Below are 20,559 nucleotides of genomic sequence, written 5' to 3' on the forward strand. Positions count from 1 at the left end.
AGAGACATGACGACATAAACAATGTGAGGGTGGCTCCGCCTCCTCCGTCGTCCCAAACCCGTCCTCACGGTTCAAACTGTGAGAGAGATCCTGGTAGAAAATGACGGGACTTATCCATGCTTATCTCTCTGGAAACTAACAGATGTGTGTCTCCTTATTTGGAAGCATATGGAGACTCAGAGTCTGCAGTGAAGCGTGCTGCGGCGAAGTATGCTGCAGCCGGCGTCTGCAAGCGTTGATTAGGGCGTTTCATGCACGCTGAGATGGGGAGCGTCCATCAGGTCCAAGCAGGTGATTTAGAGAAAAAAAAACACTCATCTGGAGGAATTTCTGCTCAAAACGTGGAGAAAACATGTTTCTGGTCTCATCTTAAATACGGTTGTGGTGCTGATCACAGGATCAGAGCGTTTCCAGTCAAGTCATAGAATCAGCCTATAGTGTCGATGCTATGAAGCATTCATGAGCATTCAGAGCAACATGCTAACGTTTTTGGCTAATTTAGTTTACTGAGGAATTCCAGACTAATTTGGAGTTTAGCTTCTATTTTAGCAACAGGCTAACGTTTGAGGATTGAGGAATTTCAGGGTATTTAGACGTTTAGCTAATATTTTGGGAACATGCTAACACTTTTGGCTAATTTACCATCTACTGGGAGTTCTCTGGCTAACTTAGACTTTAGCTTCTATTCATCAACATTCTAACATTTTTGACTAATTTATTTTACTGAGTAATTTTAGGCTATTAGTGGTTTAGCTTCTATTTTAGCTCACATTGTGGGCTAATTTGTCATCTCCTTAGAGTTCTAATGCTAACCTTTTTGACTAATTTAGTTTACTTTAAGAATTTCAGGCTATTTTGGAGTTTAGCTAACATTACAGCAACATGCTAACATTTTTGGCTTACTGGTTCTCCACTGGGAGTTTTTAGGCTGATTTAGAGTTTAGCTTCTATTTTAGCTACAGGCCAATTTTTTGACTAATTTAGTTTACTGATGAATTTTAGCCCATTATGGACTTCAGACAGTATTTAATAATAATAAAAAGCTTTATTTATAAAGCACTTGAATTGCCCACACAGACCCAAAGTGCTGTACAATAAAAACACATCACCAAAAAATAAATACAAATATATTAAAGAGAGTAAATGGAATGTATGTGGATAAAAGAGAGACAATCTCTTCACTGAGTATTAAAGCCAAATTAAAAAAGTGGGTTTTAAGAGAAGCCTTGATAACAAACAATGATGAAGACTCTCTGACATGAATTGGAAGATCATTCCAGAGTTTGGAGCTGCTGCAGCAAAGACACGGTCCCCTCTAAGTTATTTTTTTATTTTTATTTTTTATTTAATCAATGTGGTAACTATTTTGTCTAGCTTGGCATCTGCTAAGGGTTTTTGGGCTGATTTGGAGTTTAGCTCATATTTGACCCTTGAACTCCTGGGCCCTAGTGTTTATGTCCTTTGATTTACTTTAACTTTTCAACCGTTAAAACGATCAACGTAACTCTAGCAGATTCTGAAAAGCAGCTCGAGACGCTTTCCTCCTAACGGTTGAAAAGCTACAGTATAGATTTTGTGTTTGAGCATCACCGACGATGCTTCAGGTGTTAAAGGATAAATATTTTTCATATTGGCATCTTTTAGGGATTTTTAAGAAGTTTTACTACAAATTCCTTATAAATTTTGGTCAACTTCAGTCCTTCTTCATTAATGAAATTTCAATTCTTTTAGGAAACTTAACAATATGAAAATAGCTTTTCTATTTTCAGTAAATCCCTTCAGCAATTAAAGTAAATTGTGTCACTATTTTCAGCAAAAAGTTTCAGCATCTTCAGCGACTACTTTCAGCAAAAAACATTCATATTAACATTATCGGAGGTAAAGTAACTTTTCTAGTTTACGTAAATAATTATCTCAGAAAATAAAAAATAAAAAAACGTCTGTAATTGATTTTGCATTGTTATAGTAAAGTTCTCCTTGCATCTTTTTAATGTCTTTGGGAAAATGATATCATGGAAACTCGTAAAAATCAATGTTAAAAAGAATAAAAGCTTCAGTTTCTGCTGCGTCCCACCTTCTACCTCTAGTTTTTATATAAACATCCACCTGAGAAGACATCATGATAAATGCAAATATGATGTTTGATTCATATACTCCCTGAAAATGCATTTCTCTCTGGTCTAAATGAAACTGGGGACATCTGAGTGAGAGGCGCTGCATTTCTGTCCAGATGAAATGATCACAGCGCAGCAAACTATCCGTGCTCTGCAGGTTCCTGCTGGGAACTCTCCAGCAGTGCATGCTCTTGCTGCTGGCGCTGCCCCAAGGAGCTGTGTCCACTCATGCACACAGATCTCATTTGCAGGCCCAGCCTGACCAATCAGAGTTCACTTCATGAATCTATTTATCTGCTCAGCCCGACGTACCACATGACTCACACGGCGCTACGAGTGGCAAAACGACAGAGTCAACAAACAGTTTCACTCCACAGAAACAGATTTAGGAATATTAACCGGTGGCCTTTAATACACCACAAACGGATTCAGTGAAAATGAGATGCAGCTCAGGAATACTGTGATCAAATGACCAGCCTCCTCTGTCTGCACGTGCACCGATCTGCTAGAGAGTCTTCTCAGCGGCTTTCCCCACTTTTAATGAGGTCATACATTTCCTGTCTGCGATTGACCTGCACTACATGACTTTACTAAATGACATCACCAGGGGTCCTGGGCGACCCAGTTTCACAGAAATCCCTGGATGGCTCTGAAGGCCCAGAGAATCAGTTATAATTATCGTCAAACAAACACATCCGTTGAAACCAGAACTCTACAGCTGGTAAAGAGGCTCTCGGTGAAAGTCTGGAGTAAACTTCCGTCTAACAAAACAGAAGAAGAAGATGTTGTAGTCCTCTGCAAGACCGTGACGTCTCTTTTTCCTTTAAAGTAAATATTCAATAGTTTTATTTAAACTTGTGAAGTTTCATTCTTAAAACGTCACATTTTGTTTGCAATTTAGGACATCTCAAAACTGTGACTTTAGTTCGTAATCTGGTGGCACAACATGACTTTCCATCAGATTATGTAAACTGGATTTCTGTTTGGATTCTTTGATCAGTTTCATCGTTCTAATTCTTCAATATAACAAGGACATGCTTCAGCTTTGATTTCATGTCTTTGAGTTTTTGTGATTGTTTGTTATTGTCAGCTGTTTATGAGCTGGTCTGCTTTTTGAATCATTGATCTGATCAATGCTAAACTGCGGATCAAAGTCTGACCTGTGACAGTAGAATCACATGGAACTGCTGTAATGAGGAGGACGCTGTGGAAACAGAGGAGCAGAACTCTTAGATTCAGCTCATCTTTGGGGTCGACGGCCTCATGAGACAGCCCATAATGTGCACGTCCATGACTGTGGGAGGAGTCATCGCCCACGGGAGCCGAGAGGTGACTCCACATGTACAATGCATTATTGTGCGTGGAGCGGGCCAGGGGCGAGGTACTGAGCAAGATAGAAGAGGACATTTCTGAGCAAATAGGCCATGAACACTAACCTGACTCGCCTCGTGGTTTCTCAAAGAGGCACAATGACTGCAGAAGTTTCTGATTCACATAAAGGTCAGTCAGTCTGAAAACCGCTGCTGGCAGGTGAAAGCTCTTTCATGGTCCGGCGTGGAGGAACGTCCACAGACAGCATGCTGGTCGGAAACCAGCTGGGAGAGAAGAAAAACCACCTTTCCTTCCTTCAAAGGAAGTCTGTCTTTGTGTTCCTTCAGAGAAACGCTCCAACGTTCACAAAGATTCATTTGTCATTCTTAAATCCGACTCCAATCATTCAGATGAGCCTTTTCTCATCTGGCTGTCTGCCATTTTCTAAGCCTCACATTACATCCATCTGAGATCCAAAGCGCTCCAGACGCAGACGTTTGGTATTCCTCTCAGTTTGTACCATGAATGACATATTTAGAGTTTGGTGGTTTGCCAAGACAAAGACGGAAAGAAAAAGAGAGACCTGCAGGAGAGACGATTCTGATGACGGTCTGAGTGTGAATGAGCAGCTCCTCCGACTCTACCAGACTGTCAAGATCTGCAGTTTTTCACCTCTTTAGAAAGGTCCCACAAGTCATAGTTAAACGATGACACTCGTCTGCGACCTTCCATCGACTCACAGAGACGCTGCTGTTGCATCAGCAGGAACACAGACCTGTTTCTTTGAGTTCTGTGGACTCACTAAAGCGTCGACCGGTTTCTCTTTCTACTGTTAAGACTGATGCTGTGGGGATTCTGTACAATTGATTTGTATGCCTCAGTGAGGACTGAAATAGCAATTATTCTTCTGTCCTCATTCATTTAGAAAGCAGGAGGTCTTGTTCAGCAGCACGGCCGCCTGTGGGACATCGGAGGAGCTGCGGAGCAGAAACAACCATGAAGGAGATTCCACTCCGTCCACGGCGAGTTCTGGGACAAACGGCGGGAAAGTCAGCGGAAAAGTTCAAGAATCTAAAGCTAAGAATGAAAAATGGTCCGAATACAGATGATGGACTGGAAAGAATATATTATTTTTCCTGCATTTCCTTAACTAAAATGCACAGTAGTTATTAATAAGAATCGATGCTTCTATTTCTAATGCTAAATCCTTCTAATTGGTAGACTCCTGTCATTTACACCGTAAAAAGGGAAAAACTGGATCAATTAACAAAAGTTTAGTTTACTTTTAAAAATATCATTTTTTAAAATCAAATTACATTTTTAAGTTGAGTAAACCATCAACTCAGAATCTGATGAAAACAAGTCATTTTAAATGGAAGAAATTAAAGAAAATGTGTTAAAAGATCAAATTATTCCAATTTTTACAGATTAGACAAATTAGAAAATAACAGAAAACTCAAACTGTGATCTGTCACTCATTGCACATGTGTTTTTTCATTTTAAACTATCTATTTTGTTCCTATTTATTATTATTTTTAAGTTTCTAGTAAATCAATCAAAATATAGGGGATTAAATCTACATGCATCACTGGTTCCACTTCTGTTGCTGAGAGTTCATGTTTCATAAATAGATAAATAAAATGTCCAAAAAGGTTTCACTGAAGTTGATTAAACATTGAGTTTAAATGCCTTGATAATAAAACTAGGGTGTATAAGTTTGTTGATATGTATCGCGATACAGATGTTCTGTCATGATGCAAAACACATGAATTAATGAAGCTTTGACTCCAGCCCTGGTGCAGCTCCATTCAGAGAAATGAGAAAGAATCAAGCTCCTAATACGTTTTCATAAGTTAGAGTTTTCACTGCTGGGATGTCAGGAAATGGAAATCATTAAATATGTTGAAATCAAACTCAGAGACTGACCTCAGGTCACATTTATTGGTCTTTAAAGAAATTTATTGCAAAAAAAAAAGAAAGTACAGAACGTCATCCAAAAAGTCCTCCAGTGAATCCGAAATGTTCTGGCAGGTAAACTGCATTTGTTTTATGTCTAAGTCTGAAGTAGATCGGAAGAGTGTGAGATTTAAAGAACTAATTAGAATAATTCTCTTCACTGGCCGTCGGCCTCTGTCTGCTCCTGCATCTCATCCTGAGCCCAGAATCCATAGAAAACTCGATACGTCTGAGGAAATCTTCCCGCGTCTGTCATGCCCCCCCCACACTTTAACACACTTAGTTCACTTTCCATCCTCCAGTCTCATTCAGCTGCTGGCTTTAAGAGCTTATCTCTAATTATGCCGAGTCAGGAACGTTTGATAAGACACAAAGTGACAAGCGTGTTTGCTGCAGCAACACTATCGAGTGTCTACAAGGGATTTGTGGCAGCCGAGACGGACCGCCGCTGGAAGCCTGAACCGCGGCCGCTCGCTGGGAACAGCGCTGTCGGATGGCGTTTGCATGGAGAGCCAGGCGTGTGGAAACACCTGCGCCTCTCAAAGTGTCTTCCAGCCAGAGACTCTCATGCTGCTGGGGGGGCATCAGCATCAGAGCAGAGAGAAAAGCTGCAAATAAACAGGAACCAGGAAAACGGCGTCCCAGAAAATCTAATGTTAGCAGCAAGAAGAAGTCGATGTTTCACTCAGAGTTCCTGCGTTTCATACATCAAAGTAAACAAATGTTAAACGTATATATGCTTTAATTAATAACCTAATTAAGTTCAGACTTTAATTTGAACAATAAACCAGGAATTAGGATTATTTCAGCTGCTGCTTCTTGGAATTCTCTGACATGTTTTGTGGAAACAAAGGATTCTGATCTGATCCAGAAACTCAGAAATATTTGGGATTTTCTCTGTTTTCTACCTGGAGGATTACAACTTTAAACGTTAAACACTGAAGAATGATTTAAAGCATAGTTTAAAAGTCAAAACAGACGATTCCTCTCCCCATTGGACAGGCATGTCCAAAGTCTGGCTCAAATGTGGCCCACATAGACATTACTGTCTTAAAATCCACCCCATGCTTCTCAGCATTTCAGCTGTGTACGATTCTTGATTGTGATTGGCTAAATTCCATTATAGACGTAAACCTTTGGTAACTTTTTCTCTCTCATTTCCAAAATAATGACACAAATTAAAATGAACAAATGTGTTTCTCTGATGAAAACCACAATGGTTTATACTTCTGAAAAGTTTCACTATTTGTGTTATTTCACATGATTTACATTCGGTCATCATTTAATAATGTGAAACATCTCAATTGGTTTAAAGTTGTTTTTTTTCTTCCAGTTAGAAATTTCCTTCATTTTGTTTGAAATTTCCTTCATTCCCAGGCGGAGGGCGGATGGCGGAGGGCGGATGGCGGGAGGGAGTGGAGTAAATTATCCACGTACGGTGGGCTCGGATGTGATATCTACGTGTACCGGGTCCTTCATGAGGACCTCCCCAGCTCCGACCCCACCGGGGATCGCTCATCTCGGCGGGGGTCCAGCAGCTGACTTAGAACTGTTTCATTAAAGCAAAGCTTTAGTGGACCCTCGGTGGGTCCTGTCCACGCGCTGACGCGATATCAGCCCAAAGCTCTGACTGCTAAAGTGAAGAAATTCAGTGAAGCGTGGGTTTACACCAGGGTGTCAGAGTCAAATCGCACAAAACACACAGTAGGTCGCTGCCCAGACAGGACAAACAGTTACAGAATACATAAAAAAAGTAACAAATTTAAAACGCAACTTTTTTTAAACATAAATATAAAAAACAGTCAGGAATATTATTCCAGAATAAATCAAACTAAATCTTTAATAACTTTTAATATTTTGCTCTCTATAAAATATATATTTAGTCAAAATTGAGGTGATACAAGATAACATTAATAATAATGATATAAAATGATGGGGGGGCTGGATTTGGCCCCCGGGCCACGACTCTGAGACATGTGGTTTATGTGTTCTTTGGATGTTTTTTTCATACTTGTTTCATGGTTCATTTGTGAAATATTTACATAAAACACCACAACTTTACAAATTTTTTTCCCACATAAATTCATCTCTGACCAATTTTCATTCATGTAATATGTGCTAAATGTACCTAGTGATGTATGACGCCGTCTCTATGAAACAAGACCAAACCAGAGCAGCTTCATGGTAAATACACATGAATCTATCAGGATGAAGGCCCACAGTCTGATTCACACACATTCACACACTGATGGAGGATCTTCTGTCATTCAGGAGACCTGATGGTGTTCTGGGTCCGACCCAAAGGGGTAGGAACCGTCCAATCAGGTGATGACTGTTGTACCTCTGCAGTACGACCACAGCAAAGCCGCTCCAGCATGTTTGAATGTTATTTGGATCCTATTCTGATGAAAGATTTCATCTGGTTAATCCTAATCTATGCAAACGTCTTCACAACATGAGTCATGTATGAATACAACATTAATCCAAACTGTACATTTTGGCTTCAGTCTAGATTACTGACCATAATGACCTGTTAGCATCAACTCCACCTGAGCTGTTCTGCATCATGTCCTGATAGAACCACGAGGACGATGTTCTCTTCATACCATCGTGTCCTGATAGAACCACGAGGACGATGTTCTCTTCATACATCGTGTCCTGATAGAACCACGAGGACGATGTTCTCTTCATACCATCGTGTCCTGATAGAACCACGAGGACGATGTTCTCTTCATACCATCGTGTCCTGATAGAACCACGAGGACGATCTTCTCTTCATACCATCGTGTCCTGATAGAACCACGAGGATGATCTTCTCTTCATACCATCGTGTCCTGATAGAACCACGAGGATGATGCTGGCTGTGTTTTCTGTCTGTTTTCTGTCTGAGTTTGGGGCATAAATCATTTTCTAATGAGTTTATTGTTTGTAAAAGTTAAAAATAACCTAATGAATATTCTAAAGCAGATATTTACTAAGAGTCGGTTTGTGTTGGTTTAAGAAGAGAGCCAGTAAACAGGGGGGGGGGCTGGTGCAGGTGGGGGGGCTGCGTGGGCAGGTAAGGCGTGTCTCTTGTCAGCCTCGCATGCGGTTGATTTCCTCAGCTCTAATCTCTGCAGACAGATCTGGGATTAGAGAATCAGGATGGTATCACCAGGTAATCCCGCTCGTGTCTGACTGGTTGAGGTCAAGCATGTCGGTGTTTGCTGCTAAATGTGGCGTCCAGCTGGTGCGCCGCAGCACGGCGGGAAGCGTGTGGCGGGATAAGCTTCTCACCTATCCAGACGGGGAGTGTCTGTAAGCCCCGCCGCTGACATGGGTCCTCATGGTCGGTTTATGAGGATCTTTAACTGGAACGTCTTCACTTCTTTTCATTCTCAGATAAATCTGTATATCTTATCGTACAGACTTAAAGATCTCAAAGTGTGACTGATGGCGAGGTCGGCGACCCCACTCTGCATAAGGCCTTTCATCCACGACGCTTTGATGTCTCACTTCAGACCGGCAGTCGGGTCCAGTCCACATCTGACTGGAGGTCAGGAGGAAGTGTCGCCACGTTTCCAATAAACTCCGATAGCACGCCGACAAACCGCCGAGTCCAGATAAGCATCTGAGCAGCCTCTCCACTGTAAACGTTCCTGTCAGTTAGCTTTATGTGCAGCCAGATCAATACCTCCCTCACATAATAGTCCTGTGGCATTAAGTGCAGCTTCGACTCGGGGTCACACACTGACCCACAGAGACGAGGCCTCCGCCTGCAGGCTAACATGAAGGCTTCTTCCAGGTCAGAGCCGCAGACCTGGTTCTGCCTTTGGTTCAGCTCTGCAGCTTTCAGGAGGAACAATAAGGAGTTCCTACAACGCTGAAGGTCAGTGTCTCTGCTGCACCGAGAAGTCTTAAGAAGATTCAGGAAAACAGAAAATTATCTCTATTTTAATTTTATTTATACTGTATATAAATATATATATGACTCAGTGATAAATGTGTGCTGTCTGTTGTGATGGTCGTTTTTACCTCATAGTGAAATAAACATGATTCAATTTGTTTGCAGTATCGATTTTTCTTATTTTGAAAGTATTTTATGATGGTAAAGGACTATTCAGTTAACAACTTGCCTCATAAATCAATTCATCACTACACCTCTATATTTCATGTAGGGCTGTGAACATTAACGCGTTAACGCACGTGATTAATCGACCCAAATTAATCACAGAGCAGCAGTCCTTCTACAGGCTTCTACGGCGTGGATTAAGACAATTGTCGGGTATTTATCCCACTTATTTACTAAAGAAATACAGTTGGTTTTTAGTACTTTATTCATGTTATTTTTTTGGTTTAGATTGCTTTTTCACATGAAGTGGACTATTTGTGGATATTTTAAATAAATCCTTAGTTCAGAGAACGTTCCTCTCTTAGCAGATAATGAAGGGAAACATCGTTTTAACCGGCCTGCGCTACAGCATAGATCAGTAAACGCAACTTTATTATTATTTTTCCAGGTCTGCAGGTTTGTTTCTTCGGGCTGTACATAAACTGCAGACATAAAAGTCTTTAGAGTTCTGCTTATCTTAATGCTGATGTGTTTTACACTCCTGGGTTACATTTAAACAGTTCAGACAGTAGAAACGAAGGGAAAAATCCCCTCTGGCCTGTTTTTGTTCAAAAGTGATCAATCACAACTTAAAACTGTGATTAATCTGATATTTTTTTAAAATTGATTGACAACCATAATTATAAATAAATGTTCTAATGTTTGAGTTTTATCTGTGTTTTTATTTTGAGATTATTCACGGATAATAAGTAGTCAGTAAATACTGGGAAAAAAAGTGTCGCAATTAATTGAGATTCATTTTTTACCAGGTTTGCAATTAATTTTTTAATTAATTTATTATTTTATTTTATTGTTTTTTATCGATTCCCAGCCCTGATTTTATGTTTTGTCACTTTAAAGTGAATTTTCATTAAAAACCGGGCTCAGGTGTGTCCAGACAGACGTACCAGAGCAGGTATGCTGGGAGACATGCAGGATTGTGGCCTTCTGGGCCTGCAGCTGCTGCTCCATGAGCTACACCAACATCTTTACCAACACACCATGACAAACCCACGCACCAGTAGGACAGTCCATCATGAAGCTTTTACTGCTAGTAAACATAAAAGGACAAACAAAAAACTTCCTGGACTTCATGAGTGCACGAGTGAACGTTTTCTGGAAGTGCATTGTTCATAAAACTAAAATGTTAGCAAATAAAACAAAAAACTGCTTTCAGTCGACTGCTCAGCTGCTCTTGCTGCCTCATCCTAATACATCGTTTTTGGTTTAATCAATGCACAAAAAGTGAGATGACAGAAAAAGGAGCTCTGGGAGTTTTAATTAGACCCCGCCCCCTTTCGCGCTGAGACATTTACCACAGTGAAACAACACTGCATTAAAACCTCTGGACGCGTCCCGGCTTCACTCATCTCTGTTAAATTAAAGGAATCCTTCAGCGCTCCGTCACTCTCAGCCCAAACAACGGCGGGATAAGGCTTAGCCGAGTCACTCCAATGCACTCGTGCAGCCCGCGCTTTGGGAGGAGCAACATCTTAATCTCTAATCTCATTATGCGGGATAATGTGCAATGGAGTTCTCATTCCGGACACAAAGGCAGAGTGTGGTCCGGCCGTGATGGAGAGCCGCGCTCCGGCAGCAGCAACCTGCCGCTGGAATCAGAGTTTTGAGGAAAACACCGACATAATTTAAAGTTTGTAAATCCTGTTGGTCATGCTTTTCCAGGCTGTTCTTCATCGAATATCTCCAATGATGGCAGATGAACGGCGGTAAAAAGGTTATCCTGAGACGTTTCTCAGGTAGAACCAGCTGGATTTTCATCATAATTTCATGATCATCCAAATAAAAACAGTTTTTGAAAGAAAATCTGCTTTACAATTGGTCCTGTGCCGATCAGAAGGTTGTCCTCGTCAAACCTGACCACTAGTAAGCCATTATCAGTCGTGAAAGTGTTTGATTTAAGGACACGAAAAGGCCTCGAACACAAACCCAAACCAAAAACGTTTCATTGCTCCTGCATGTCTCACAGAATGGATCCGTCTGAAGGCCCTCTTCATCCTCATCAGTGAAGCATCTTTCATCAATCCCAAGGATGTTCATTAGCTAACTTTGAATCTCCACGGATCCTTTAGAATCCTCTGGACACCTTTTAGACCGAGCTCCTCTGATTTCCCCTCATGCATTCAAAACCCTCCTCAGGGCTTTCCTGCTCTTCAGTTTTCCGTCGGCTCAGTCCGCCGTGGTCGTCAGGAGGAATGGCGCTGAGCAGATAAGACAGCTGGACAATGAGCCTGTCCGGTTTGTGAGGGGGGGGCGCTCCATCAGCGGTCTGGGGGTCACTCAGGTGTCATTTGCTCTCCCCGTGTGCTTCTGTGGAAAAGGCCACATCCTCAGTGATCCTCGGCACACAAAAGATTCCCTCGCCTGGTCGGGGTCACATGGTCTGGTTTAATACTTTCAGACGTCTGGACCTGCAGTTCGTCCCACCAGTGAACGCTGCAGGACGTGGAACAAAAGAACCGCCGAATTCTTCCTCGCAGAAGTGCTGATCTCACTCAGCAAAGTTTCTGAAATGGGTCAGGCGCGTGTTTGAGGTTATTTTCAGTTGTTTGTTTACATGATCCAAAGATTCCCCGGATAATTTACTCTTATGCTAATAGAAAATGTAATGGATACGATGTTGGAGGGAAAATATGCAGAAACTTGTTCAGATGTTTTCTGAAGACTCCTACAAGAATCTACGAACCCGAACACAGAATGACACGAGCAGCAAACAAAGGTGTGGGAGAATCTGACAAAACATTTCCTTCTGAAAGTTCACATGATTCTGGATCGGGTTTGACGATCCGTCAATCTCTGAGATCATGTTAGAAGAAAAGAGTCAGAAACCTGCAGTCTTCCCTGTGGAGAATCCAGAAGTAATGATCACTGTCAGACTTGTTGTCATTGAGGTTTAGTCGTCTGGCTCACAGAATCTGTTTCTGTGGATAAAGACCTCAAATGTTCTTGAGTGTATCATAATGAGTAACTCCAAACTATTTTAAACCACCGCCTCTGGCTCCGGTTTCTCTGACTGGGATGTGAATTCACAGTTTTAGTTAAGGAGTATTTGTTCATCCTTGATTACAGCTCGGATCAGAAATGATGATGGGGTCATTCTCTGCATTCGGTGCACTTTAGGTTCTCAGGTTACTGAAAATCTTACCAAAGAAAAATCCTTTTCAACATTGCATCAAATGAACGACTATTTGAACCTCTGAGAAAATATGTTTTCCCACCTTACACATGAGATCCCCAAAATGATTAGAAATGTCACGAGGTCGTATTAAATTCGATCCTGTAACGGGACAATCTGACTCTTCTAGACCTCTGCTCGCCCTGAACTCTTAGCCGTTCTGGACTGGATTTAGTCATCTGTTCTGAGAACATATTGAACATGAAATAACGGAGAAAAAGTGGTTTTAAGAGAAGTCCAACCTTCAACCCTGTTACAATGATTCCACCCGTATCAGTGGGTTTAGTTACAGGGTTGAACTTCTGAGCTAAAGGTTGTCGTGTGTCTACATTAGCCAGGATATGGAGATACATACGGCACGAGGAAAACAAGAAATTCATTTATTTTTCAAAACAATTGTTTACTTTTCCCCAAACAAGAGTAAATATCATGTCTACAATGTAACAGGTTAAATGTCTTTGGAGTATGAGCTGGAAAACATTCGGTGATGTCACTTCCTGGTTGCTGAAGAAGTTGGACTGAACCATTATTTTTTAAAAGTGGGGGATTGATCGTCTGTTACAGAGTTGAACAAAACTGATGATTAAATGGTGACATTTCATAAGTTTTCTCATATATATATATTTATTTAGGTGAAAGTAAACAGGCAAATGATCATGCTAGCAGAACTCGATGGCTATTTTTATTAGTTTTGTTACTGGTTGGTGAAGACATGCTCATTTGGCTGACCTCTACACCACAGCGGCCCATGAAAACATTATTTTAAAAACTATTTTGTGATCTATAAAGACACGTGGATCTTTTCATTTCTTGTTTTAAATGCTTTAGAATTCTTCATTTATGTGTAAAACATTGAGGTGAACCTGTGGGACACTAAAGTGACCCGATTTCAGAGAATCACCTGATCGTTGTCTATCCATTAAGTCGATTCAGGCGCCATATTTTCACGATATGGATGCCGCCTAGTTGGAGCGAAATGTCTTCAGTAAGCCGTGATTGGTCTGAGTTGCTCAGAGTTTCCATGGCAACCACTCTCACCAATCAGGAGTGAGCTTGTTGCACGACCACACCCCCACCACTTGAAAGGAGGCTTCACGAAATCTGTCAAATTTTTTGAACGTTAGACGAGGGGCCTGCAGGCTCCACCCACTTTTATTTAGGCATCTGATTGGTCATAAAAAAATCCTGAAAAAATAGGATTACCAAGAAGATGTTAATATAAAAGTATCAGTTGAAGAATGCTCAGACTGACCAACAGAGTAGCAGCTGTTTGTTTCCACATTGCAGTCTATGGGATTTTGACTTTGGAGCCACTTCCTGTTTGGAATACCAAGGGGGAGGAGCCACTGTGTCCACTTCCCATATGCAGTCAAACACATCAGTTAAGTGTTATGGAGGAATAGTGATTGTGAAAATATTCATTCTTTTAATCCTGACAGCTGACGTCTCCATAACTTTAAGACTTCAGAAGTTTTTTGTGTTTATTTCATGTTTTTGGTAAGAAAATAATTAAGTTAGAAAAAAAAGTGACATCCAGACAAAACTTATTCCCTGTTTCTCAAAGTCAAATGTAAATCTGATGAAATACTTTCAGAAAAAACAATCAATTAAAAACAAATCTATGATAAAATGAATAATACTTTTCACTAAACTGTGTTCTATTGTTATATTAGCATCCTGACCTTATAGAAAACCAACATAAAGCCTTAAAATTCACTTTACCATGAAATGTATAAAAACTGGAGTTTACTAAAAAAATGGAAAAAGTTTCATGAACAACAAAAGAAGAAAAACTTTCAGTAAAAGTGGTTTAAGACTGAAAGAGCCTGTTCAACATAATACTATATATTCAAAATTTAAGGAAGAAGTTTGGAAAGTTAAGAATAAGAAATGAGAGGAAAGTTCACGGTGGAGAAGAAGACTCGTCTTCTAACAGATGGACTCAGATGAACTCACCATCTGTAGAAAAGAGTTTTAGCAACATCTGTAGTTTATAGTATTTCAGCTTTAAAGAGATGAACAGAAATAAAAACTGATGATATTGTTTCAGTCCTGCAGGCTCCTAACGGACAGATGGAAGGCTCTATACGGATTCACCTCTGGTGAACTTCTCTGCCTGTTTTCCCTCATTATATTCTAAAGAAAACACAAAATGTATCCCAGAAAATCCGAAATAATCCTTCACATTCCAGGTAAAACCAGTCGGAAAAACATTCCCAGAAAAATATGAGAGCCCTAATGGTGATTAAGTCTTGCTTTAATTGGGTGGAGTCGCAGCCAAGCCGCTCCGGAGCAGGTGTCCCGTCTGTGAGGGAGGTGGTGTTGAAAGAAGAGCCGCCCGCTGCTTAAATCACTCCAGATGGCACAAGAAGCGACACAAGAAGTAGGTAATCTGGATTTATGACCTTGGACATATGCTGGGAGACGGGGCATCTGGTGGGCGCCGTTCTGATGCATGCAGGAACTTTGTGCAAAGATGCGGTGACATGCGCCAGGCTGGGGGGGCGGCGGGGGGGTTTGCAATATGTTACGTCAAGGTTACCCCCGAAGCGGCGCAGTGTTTGGCCTTGTTTTCCTGAAGAGCAGCTCTGAATCAAACCGACGGTGAGAGAGGGTTCAACGGACCGGACGCCGCCTTCAGCGGATGAATAATGCAGGACAGAAGGCTGGGTAATATTCCACAATCATTATTTTCATCAGCGTTTCTATTCAGGGTTTCAGATGAGGCCGACTCTGCTGCAGCTTTCCTCCTCAGTCAACAGTCAACACCTGTCAGCTGCTGTTACTTCCAGAGGAGTGACACAGATGAAAGGTAAACTTCAGTGGAGTTAAAAACAATGCATCCAAAACAGCAGTTTTAACATCATTTTCTCTCACACTGAGCTGTAAATATTCATTTTCTCGCCACGCTCTGCAGCTCCTCGTTCTTGGAAGAGCTGTCAGAGAAGGCAGAATAATTAATCTACATCTGCATTTGATTCAGAGACGCTTTTCACTGCAGGTTCTTTGTTTTCCCAGCCGAGAAAAACAGCAGCAGCTGCTTCTGCAGCATTTTCCTGATCTTACGCAGAGATTTCTCCACGTCACCAAATGTTCCCGTTTGCTCCACCGAAGTGCATTTTGGTCCGACAGCCGCAACACTTCATCCTGGAGGAGAACGATGCCACGCTGATTCTGGAGAACAGGCGGAGGACTCCTTAATGGGGGTTTTCCACAGCCAAGCAGCTGAACATAGTCGTTCTGAGCGGGAAGGTCTTCCTTCTGGATGTGTGGAGGTTATTTTTGGCATCCAGGAACGCTTTGGAAGTAGGACAGGCTGCATAAAGCATGTGAACCGCCAGATGTTAAGCTGAAAAACTGTTTTCTCCAAACCCAGAGATGATGCTAGTGTCAAAGTCAAGGCCCAGGGGCCAGATCCGGCCCTCCGTGCAGCCCTATCCGGCCCTCCAGATCATTTTATTTTATTCTTATTATTGACCCGATGTTATCTTGAGCTCATTTCTCACTTGTATAATTTTTATAAAATATGTTTTCATGGAAAATAAAATATTGAAAGTTATTTAAGGTTAAAGTTGATTCATTCTGGAATAATTTTCCTGCCTTTTTATTATTTATAATTATGTTAGAAAGTTACAGTTTGAGAAATGGGCATTCTGCTGACCTTTTGGACTATTTAAGCATTTAATAAGATTTTTTTAGGCTAGAGTTTAGCTGATATTTCAGCTACATGCTAGCTGTTTTGATTAACCTATTTTTTAGTTTATTTTTTCTAGTTATTTAGGCTCATTTGGCATTTAGCTAATATTTTAGCCATCAGTCTCAGCCTTTTCAGCTTCCAAATTCAGATTATGGCATTCCCACGCCCACATTTCTAATATGGTCATATAGTTTTCTTCAGCTTGAGCCAGAGATTCATGCATTACATTTTCTAAATATTCTGGTAAAAAAAATCTGAGAACAACTAGAGAACGCCATGTTTGCAATTTCACCTTTCAAAATCTACAAACTTTATTTCTAACGTTTTTTACCGTTTGTTAGTCATTGATGCTCCTGGAGTTACTGCAGGAAATTATAGATTAAAGTTTCTTAATATAAGGAATTTAGATTTTTAAAAGCTATAAAAGTGGATTTTTTTAGGGAAATTCTGGATTTTTTTAGGTCAAAGTTCAACAAACTTTAGTTGCAGAACTTTTGTCAAACAAACTAAAGTTTTCTTTTTCCATATTGTGTGAAAATTTCCTTTTGCCACAGAAAGGCAGCCAAACTATAGGAGGTGAAGGTCCCGTGGCCATCCCATAATAGCTTCAAAACTCCCTTTGGATATTCCCGACTCATCTGCTCTGGTTTTTGGGTTCATTTTGCCCAACACTCAATTTTGTCGGGTACTAAGTGTGTACAAATGTGGGGAGTTTTGGGGGGTCGGATTGTCTCTCAGAGGCGCAGTAAGGAAGAACAATCTGGTCTGAAGAACAAGCTGCTGCTGCTGCTGCTGCTGCTGCTGCTGCTGCTGCTGCTGCAGGACATACCGTAATCTTTTCTTTCTCTGTGGTGTTAAGGGTCATCACATCGGTCGCGCTGCAGCCACACAGCTTCCCCTTTGAACTCTGTTGGACTTTATGGTCCCTGAAACGTCTGTGCTCACAGAAACCCTGTAGATTTACTACCCCCGAGCATTATGGGTAACATTTCTCTTCTGAAACATGACACCCGAGTCGGTGTAAATTAAAAAAGCTGAGTTCACACCGAGCAGGAACACTTTCACCCAGATAAGTGATCCGGAGGTGGCAGGTGATGAATCCTGCCCGATAAACGCGCCGCCTCCATGAATCCTGCTCAGCCTCTGCAGTTATGAGTACTTTATGTTAAGCAGCGAACTCGGACGGGGATGAATGGCATTCCTGACGTTGAGGAAGGATGTCTCTTTAACACGGAGAAACGGACTCGTAAAGCTCCGGCATAGCTCTGTCTGGCCTCATTTCTGCAGAAGTTTCAGTGTAATGGAGATTTTCTGGCTGTTTTACAGCCTGTCCACAGGCTGGTTTGTGCAGACCGTTTGAAGCTCCTGCAGCCTGTCGTGATGTTGGAGACAAGCGGCTGTGAAACCACATTTTTGTCTCATCCGTGGATTGTGAGCTGCAACCCGCGTCCTCAAACGCTTTGAAGTGCAATTAAAGAGGATCCGGTCAGAGCTGAAGGTTTTTATCTAAGTGTGGAAAGTGTGTGAGGACACATTATATTTGTTCCTCTGCAGTCTCCACCAATCAGGATGGCCCGTCACGCCCTGGAGGGGTTCGTCTGCCGAATGTAAAAACCAGAAATCTGACCGTGAGAGACGACGCTGCATCTGACCTGTGACGGCTCTGCAGGAGCTGCAGCCACCAGACCAGTGATGAGGAGTTCATGCACTTTAATCCGGTTCTCCTGAACAGCCTGCATGTGTATTGGCAGTTTGATCATCAAATTAGGAGCTGAACATCTGGTCTTTGTCGTATCGCTGGTTATTAAGCTCTTCCACTCTCACGGTGCAGCGTGTGCTTCCATCCCAGCTGTCCTTATGGGTGGATCTGCAGGTGAACACCTGTGCAGGTGACCCGTATGAAATACCAAGATCATAGACCACTCAGTGAACCGCAGAGAAAATGTTCATGTTTATCTATGGGCATGCTGCGGGCAACAGGTCGTAGTAAAAGCTTCTACAACATGAGGGTCAGTGAGGGAGGAGTAAGTGAGACGCTTCACTAACCTCCCCAAATCCTGAACTAGGATCCTTTTATAGAGCTATAGGTGTTAGAAATGAGGAAATGAAACAACCATAGTGTCCTACAGGCACTTCTGGATCACGTGCACGCCCCGTGCATGCAGCACTCAGTCAGTAAGACTCAGTACTCACACCAGCAGAGCTCTGCGACCTTTCACCGTAAAAGAGTCATTTATGTTTGTTTTCTTTGATCAAAGTCTTATTTTGATTCTGCTGTGCATTCATTATCATTTAATAATAAATATGAATTATGCTTCTTATCTGGCATGAATATAAAAAGAAATAGAAAGAGAAACTAGCATTTCCCAAAATGTTAAATTATTTTTTACGTTTGACAGAAACTCGTATGATTTCCTTTCAAAATAAAAGACAGCTTGTGTCAGACCGGATCATAACAGTGCAGCTCTGGACAGCATAAGATAGTATGTGATTATACTCAAAGGATCAAACTTTTTACCAAAGTTTTGCTTCGTATTTGAAATCGGTGAGCGAATGAGACGTCTTCAAGTCAGCAGGGATGGAAAACCCTTTCCAGAGTTCATCTTTGAGCTGCACCTCAGCCATAAATGTATTAACCGAACTAATCTGAATTCAATAAATGATAATTTAGTAACTCTTACATGAAATATATATATATATATTATTGTATTTTTCTTTAGACTGAGAGCCACTCTGTGCAGGTAAAGAGCCACCAGCGGCTCTGCAGGTGCAGGTTACAGAACCTGGACTAGAGGACGCCGTATGACAGTATAACCTGTATCTTATAATTGTGAGTAACTTCCATTATTCTTATGAATACTTCACAATACCACAGACAATAGTACATTGCATGACATCCCTTGAGGTGGCTGTACGAGCCTGAAGAGAACTGCAGTACTCGGATACTCGTGATCTGTTCCTGATAATATGAATATTCACGGCGTACAAGATTGTTGATTAGTAATCTTCATAGAAATAATAGAGTGTACACTGTAAACTGGGAAAAATTGGATCAATTAACAAAACCTCTTTAAATGTTTCACTTTAAAAAACTTTTGTTTAATCAAATTAAAATTTTAAGTTGATGAAAACTAATCTTTTTAAATGTAACGAATGACCAAACTTTCATTTGATCCAATATTTCACTTGTATGATGTATTTATTGTTCTGAAACTTTAAGGATGGAAAAACTGTGGAAAAGATTTAAAGATTAGTTGTAAAAATGACTCAACACAAAAGTGATGTTTCTGTTGTTTATGTTCCTGAATTTAACCAGGAAGTTGACTAAAAAATAAACTTCTTTAAAGTATCAAACACATTTCTAAATCTGTGTTTTATCAGTTTTGTTAATTCTGATCTTAATAAATGATGATGATTTATTAATCATTAATTGTCAAACATTCAGTAAAACACAAACATGTTCGAGTAAAACCTCAGAATCATGATTCGATCTGTGAACCGTTGACTCATGCATGGATTCAGATCTCCTCAGCAGAGATGTTAGACACACCTGTTGAGATGCTCCAATCTATGAGCCTCCATGGACCCAGACACCCCAAACCCGCCTCAACCCCCCTATGGATCATGGGAGGAGGAGGCCTCATGGTCACGATGTTCAGCATCAGAACTCTGGGTCTGTCTTGTCCTTCTTCTAAGTCTTTTATTGAAAATTCTTTTACATAAGGTGTGCATTTGCAGAAAAATGAATGCAATATTTAATTTTGTTGCTCATAGTGTGGGAGATGGTGCACTTCCATATTATGGCCGGCCCCTCTGAGAGCTTGTCATGGCTGATGTATAAAATTCAGTGTAATTTAATGAAAGCCATTTTCTTTTCCTCTTCTCAGTGTGCAGCACACAGCTGAGGCGCATTATGCTCCAGCCAGTCTCTGAATCACACTTCCCTCCACAATGTTCCTTCCAGAGGAGCGGCCGGCGCTCCTAATAGGAAACAAAATGTTCCTTTCCTTCAAACAGTCATTAACCTCCTTCCGTCGGCGCTGTTTCGGAGAACATGATTGGTATTTGGCATAATTACTGTCCACAATAAATAACCTTTTTATCTGATAAATATAAGACACATAATGGTTGAAGTCGGCGGGAGGTTGCATTCGTTTGCCCTGTAGGGTAACAGTGGCAGTTTTGGAGCCTATCAGGT

General features: G+C 41.1%; 1 protein-coding gene across 1 annotated transcript in view; it reads right to left on the bottom strand.

Moving 5' to 3' along the window:
• The window catches only part of LOC112151339 (cadherin-18), a 216,225-nt gene that overhangs the window by 128,984 nt on the left and 66,682 nt on the right, over positions 1–20,559 (bottom strand). The window lies entirely within an intron of this gene.

This window comes from Oryzias melastigma, linkage group LG20, assembly GCF_002922805.2.
Source record: "Oryzias melastigma strain HK-1 linkage group LG20, ASM292280v2, whole genome shotgun sequence".
Lineage (NCBI taxonomy): Eukaryota > Metazoa > Chordata > Actinopteri > Beloniformes > Adrianichthyidae > Oryzias > Oryzias melastigma.